At 43.4% G+C, this 6584-nt stretch overlaps 1 long non-coding RNA gene across 1 annotated transcript; it reads left to right on the top strand.

Annotated features, from left to right (window-relative positions):
* The first annotated feature begins 2135 nt into the window (after positions 1-2135).
* LOC117815316 lies at positions 2136-3355 on the top strand. The gene is made up of 3 exons (XR_004631795.1): positions 2136-2278; positions 2838-3049; positions 3169-3355. It is a non-coding gene; the product is annotated as an uncharacterized LOC117815316 (long non-coding RNA).
* Positions 3356-6584: the final 3229 nt, after the last annotated feature.

The following is a 6584-nucleotide window of genomic DNA, read 5'->3' as shown; positions in this document are numbered from 1 at the left end:
TTCTGGAAAATTATTAATAATGTTTGTTTTGTTTTATTTTGAGCAAAAATGATTTAAGATAAAGATAAAGACAAACTTTACATGTCCTAAACACCAGAGTGGCCAGAAAATCAGTGCCCCCCCCCCTTTTATTAACCTCACATCACAGGGCTGAATAAGAATAAGATCACACAGCTACAGAGTGATGGAGAATAAAATATTAAAATGATGAGGTGATAAAACCTAACAGGTATGTTGGGTTCAGTGAGATGTTGTTATACGGGTGTTGTTCCTCTGTCCAAGGTGTGTATTTGGTGAAAGGAAAGGGAGAATGGTCTGATGAATTCTTCTGCTTTCTTCACACGCATAAACACACACACACACATTAGACCACCCATAGACTGCTGCCTGGTGTCCCCTTTCTTGCATGCTCTCAGACTTCACACCTCCAAAATAAATCTGTAACACAGGATGAGACACACCCTCAAACACACAGACACACCCTCAAACACACACACACACACACACACACACACTAACACTGGGCAGAGCCTTGTGTCAGATACGAAGATCATTATAGCACAAAGTATCAGTATAACTAAATCTGATGAAGCTAAAGTTTGAGGAGTAATCTGACTATAAATGATAAACCACAGGGTTGTTGTATATAATTTCAATCTCATTAAATCTATTTTATATATTTGAGATTTAAATGTATTTATATATGTACGCACAGAGAGAGAGAGAGAGAGAACATGAGTATGACACGTGGAGGCTGAGCAATCGTCACAGGTTACCTGTTTTTATTTCACATACTCACAGTTAAGTCAGAACTTATGATAACACTTCTTGAGTGTGATTAAAATAAACTATTATCATTATTATCTTATGTAGTAGCATTTTTTTTTTTACACAGTAGGTAAAACATGCAAGGACATTAGATCAAAGTACTTAGATGGACAAATGAGGAACAGAGAGGGAACAGAGGAAACATTAGTCACACATTAGTCTGAAAGGAACATCAGGGGTTAATTGTGCCTTCATGCTAACAGAGGAGCTAACAGATGCTAACAGAGGAGCAAGCAGAGCCTCTGCAGGGCTTCATACATGTTAAAGAAAAGGAAGACGAGCAGGTCTCATGCTGAGTCTTTGTTTCTTTTTTGATGTAAACACAAACAGCTGATTCACAAAGATTAGAGAGGAGTCTGTCCTCTGATCTGTTTTCACTTTTTCAGTCCGTTTAAAGGATCTCACGTCTTTAGAGAGAGCTCATACCTCACTCTGAGGCCTCATGGATCAGCTGCTGTCCCGCTGTTATTTCTAGGAGCACACAGAGCCTGTCAGTACATTTCAACAACGTTAACAACATGAATTACTGAGTCAGTGTGACTGAACTGGACTTTAGAATCCCTGTAAACATGGTAGTCTGACTGAAACTGGACATTATAATCGACGATAACATGTTAGACCGACTGAAACTGGACTGTACAATCCACATAAACATGTTAGTCTGAATGAAACTGGACTACACCTTCTGAGCATGCTCCACAGGAGACGTCTGCACATCGTCTGTTAAACGTAGCCTTGATATATAAGCCTTCCTCGTAGTGTCGGTCTCTGCTGCTTCATCCTCCATCATGACCTAAATTTTACACTGTGACTCACACTGACCGTGATGTCACAACCTGTCTCCTGAGGTCTACCCTCTCACCGTCCCCTCGCCCTCATCCCACAGGGATGACGTAATGCTGAAAGGGACATGTGTGAACAAGCAGCTCCAGAGAATTTCAGTCGAAGAGCCTCGGAAAATTCCTAGAAAGTTTAGGAGTGTGTGTGTGTGTGTGTGTGTGTGTGTGTGTGTGTGTGTGTGTGTGTGTGTGTGTGTGTGTGTGTGTGTGTGTGTGTGAGGTACTTTTGTGTGCAAGAAAGACGTTAAGGTTTGAGAAACGCTTTCCTTAGTGACAATTGTAGTATTTTTTTTTTGTTTGTTTTCAAAGTTTTGTTTTCATAGTTTGTAGTTATTGGAGTTTGTTTGAAGTCTGTAGCTTTTGTAGTTTATTTCTAGTTTCTGTATTTTGCTTGTAACTCATTTTTTGTAATTTGTAGTTAGTTTTTGTTTGTTTGTAGTTTTTTTTAAAGTTTTTATACTTTGTAGTTTTCTAGTTTTCCAAGGAACAAACTGATGATCTCATGGTTAAATTAATGGTTGGTTTACTGCTGATGTCCATCTCTTCTCTGAAACTTTACTCACACTCACCTGGAGTGTTCAGACACGTCCACCCTCAGGGCTCAGAGAGAGGTAATGCACTCAGTCTGTGTACATATATGTGTGTGTGAGGGTTGTGTCAATACTGATCGGTATGCAGGGAATGTTTTCAGAGATATTGCACAGCTCATGAGGTATCTTAAAGGAAGAAGGACACGTTTATGCAGCAGCTGAGACTCTGAAGAGAGCTGGAGACGATTCACATTACAGGAGACTTTAAATTAAAGAAATCAGACACATTTAGAGGAGAGAGAGAGAGAGAGAGAACACACTCTTTACTCTGAACAAACTCTGCTCAAGTCACAAGCCTGTTTAAAAAACGTCAGGTTCAGGTTTAAAGGAGTCTGTAATTTAAACTCAGACAAAAGTACAGGTATAAGAGTCTATGTGAGTCTGTGTCGACCTGTCCGTCCAGTCTGCAGAGATGTTCAGGTGATGTGAGGTGCGATCTGTGTGTCTGTCAGCAGGTCTGTGAACTGAAATCATCCATGTTTTTAAAGAAGCTCTGTCTCCCTGATGTGATGATTCAAGTTGAGGTGAAAACATTACAATTTCAACCTAAATACTTGAGCTCACTGTCTCCTGGAGGAAGCACTGCAGGCTGCCCACCAGCAGGAACAGGACGAGGATCTCAACCTAGCTGCAGGGCGGCTGGTGGAGGATGCAGGCCTGGAGGTGTATGGGGATGCTTTTCTCAAGCAGAGGCCTCTGGGATCTCACCTGTATACAGGGGTACTCTTAGAGGCGCATCAGACAGCAGGTAGACCACCTACCTGTGTGTGGATCAGGACACACAACAAGAAGGTATAGCAGCAAACAGATCTATCAACGAAGCAGAGTCTGGGGATAACAAACATCTTTTTCTCACTATGTTTGGATCCTCAGGCACCAAAACATGTCAGCACATTTCTGTCTCTTTTCAGAGTCTTCAGTTTCAGGACTGAGGAAACTTTACGCTGACTTCCAGCTCAGCTCTCATCCTCTCTCTCTCCCTCTTTCCCCCCTCCTCTGTCTGTTTGAGGATGAGCACAGCGGAGCGGTGGGCGATGGCTCTGACCCCCCGGCTCTCTGCAGCACTCTGAATCAAAGGAAGAGAAGTTTGGGACCAAACTGGATGTCTGTTTGGAGCTGCTGCCAGACCGGACGGGGGAGAGAGGGGGGAGGCTGTGGATAATTGGAGAGAGGATGAAAGAGGGAGGCATGCAGAGGGGAGGAGAGGGGCTCAGATAGAGAGAGACAGAGGAGAGGTAGAGATGAAGTGAGGGGGAAGTCTGAGAGAGAAAGAGACTCGTCAAAGAGAGGGGTGAGGAGAGGGGAGGCTGAGTCCAACTGAAAGGAGCATAAAGAAGAACAAAGGAGGAGGAGGAGGAGAGGAAGATGTTCTCTGGTGATGAATGTGTGTGGTACTTGAACACAACAGGCTTTTATTCTGGAAGAGACAGTCCCTTCCTCTCTCACTCTGCTGATGTTTTCTCTTTGATGGAGGATTAATTATTATTTCTGAAAGTCATCTCTACTGCAAACCAACAGCTCCTCAGTCAGAGCTGAGAGACGGTACATCATGTGACTGTGTGATCTTTGTGCAGTGATGAAGCTGCTTCGTCCTCCTCCCTGCTCCCAGCATGCTCTTCTCCTCTCGTTGGTTCTGTGAATACGTCCAATCACACGCAGCAATGATAGAAACACTATCAGAGTCAGACTCTACTTCACCGCCATCCTTATCTTTAAACATCACACAGAGACCTTTACGTCGTGACCCACCTGTCACTTAAAGAGGCCACACCCCTTAGCTGAGTTGTATATAAATTCAGCCCGTACCGTTGTCATGAAAAGAGAAATGAGCTACAGAGACCAAACTGTTTTTGTACCAGACTGTACACATGTTTATTTCTGCTGTAACATTTTAACATGGAGCTCTATGGGGACTAACTCACTGCAGGAGACACACTCTAGTGCACACGAGGGGAACTGTGGTGTTCATTACATAACAGCCTCAGTCAACATATTTTGATCATGAACTTAATATTTTTCTTCTTTTTCTGCCTGTACAGTGAGAACAACATAAATTGCAATAGCGACATATCATCCGCCCATCAGTTTTTATTTCATGACAACTGTCATCCCAAGACACACTGAGACTGTGTTTGAGAGAGGGATAGAGGAGGTTGAAGACAGAGAGATGATAGTGGTGGGACAGATAGTAGTAGTTGTAGCAGCTGGAGTCTGGCACGTCCACAGCAGCAGGCCATCTACGGCAGACATCCAAAGGAACCTACGAGACAAGGGAGTTCAGGGACTCCAGAAAGGTCTATGGTTCGTAACTTTAATGGGACATGAAGCGTTAATTAAGTGACAGGCAAACAGAGGAGAGAGATGAACAGACAGGATTTCAATGTGTCTGTTCCACCGGCAGTCTAAGCCTATAGCAGTCTGAAGGCTGATTTATACTCCTGCGTCGAATCGATGGCGTAACCTACTCCGAAAGTCGGCGTAGCTCCCGTACCTACGCAGAGGCCTACACACGTAGCTGACGTGCACCTCCTCCAAAATGTAACTACCCGCAGAATCGGCGCGGATCGCAAGCTCTGTGATTGGTCCCCTCGGCAGCATTGTATTTCCTGCATTTCATCACCTCTGGGATACCAGACATCGGCCGCACATCAGCCGTGTATTTCATCTCCTGCTCTCTATTCTTCATGTAATCATGTCTGTATGATAAACAGTAACATGTATCAGCTGTAGATTAACATAATACGTTCTGAATCGCTGTTGAAAAATAAACAGCGATCGTAGCAGGGCCGGCTTTCAGAGAGACCGCACTGCCCTCAAGCGTTTCGGCTGAGAATTGCTACGCGACACGGACACATTGACGCACAAGTATGTGGTGCTCATGTCCACGTCAGCCCCTGCTGTGTAGGGGCGAAGCAGAAGTATAAATCAGCCTTAAGCCTGTAGCAGTCTGAGCCTATAGCAGTCTAAACCTATAGCAGTCCAAGCCTATAGAAGCAAGACATGAAGGTGTCTGACTACTAAGAGCTTTGTAGGTCATTAACACCTTTAACATCAACTGTTAACTAACATTTGCTAACTTTGACTGTGCTCAGAGAAGGTGTATGTATTCACTGCGTATGTAACATGTATATGTATTTAACACACATTTCACATCTACATGTAATACGTATATAAGTAACACAGTGAATAGAACAACATGAACATACTGAATATTCTTTGTGTTTATGACAAACTTTATGTCTCCTCTGGGTCTGAAATGTGCTCCATCTTTGTGTTTTGTGTCCTTCCACATCCAGCAGTAACACACAATCATATGAAGCTGGTTTGTGTCCAGTGTTTCAGTTTAGCTCTGTGTTTGGTCTCTCCAGTTCCTAAGGGGGATGTTTGTCTCTTTCGTATGTTGACCAGCTTCAGTCTGTTTCTGTGAAATCTTCTGCTCGTCCGGATTTTAATCTTAAAACACAAGCAAACATTCAAAGGCATCAGTCCTTCTGCAGAGCTTCAGACCGTCCAACATGCTTTCTGTCTTTGTTTTTGGCGAACAGAAAAATAAAGCAGCACATAATTAAAGAGCGAGTGGGCAGATGGGTATGTGAAGAAAGGAGGGAGGGAGTGAGTGAGGGGGAGGAGGGGGGAGAAACATAATGACCACTGATGTTGTTGGTTACACAACTCTAAAAAGGGTCTGCAGCTATTTCCATCTCTGGTGGGCTGCTGCGGCTATGCTAATGCATCCTCCTGCCGAGTCTTGAGAATGCAAATCGAAGAGGAGCAGCATCTGTTCACATTTAAATATGGACGACTAATGAGCCAGAGGAGATGATCAGCACACAATCGGGGCGAGAAGTCGAGCCGCTTGCCACCAAAAGATGAACTTTTACCCCTCTGAAGCAGAAATTAACACAGGTACTGAAGCTGCTGACCTTTGACCCCATACAACCACATATCACAGCTCTTTAAAGTGTAAACATGGCTGTTATCTGTTACTGTCACTGTGTGTGTGTGTTCCTCCTGTTAGTCCTCTTTAACACACTCAGTCTGATCAGAGCTGTGGGTCCCTGTAGTGTCTGGATCAACGAGTCTGAGAGAACAGACCAAGGCTAGCCTTGTGATGCTAGCCACATGCTGTAGTAGAGGCTAGCTGGTTATAAGAATAGTATTAACCTTGTTACAGAGCTACACACTTTAATGAGGGTGACTGGCTCAACTTGTGTCAGTTAGAGCGGGTGGTTCCTTCAACTGAGTTCCTGTGATACAACACGATATAGTCATATATGATAATATATATATATATATATATATATATATATATATATATATATATATA

Source organism: Notolabrus celidotus, chromosome 1, assembly GCF_009762535.1.
Source record: "Notolabrus celidotus isolate fNotCel1 chromosome 1, fNotCel1.pri, whole genome shotgun sequence".
Lineage (NCBI taxonomy): Eukaryota > Metazoa > Chordata > Actinopteri > Labriformes > Labridae > Notolabrus > Notolabrus celidotus.
Note: the sequence above shows the minus strand (reverse complement) of the source record. Positions and strands in the feature narration are given on the sequence as shown.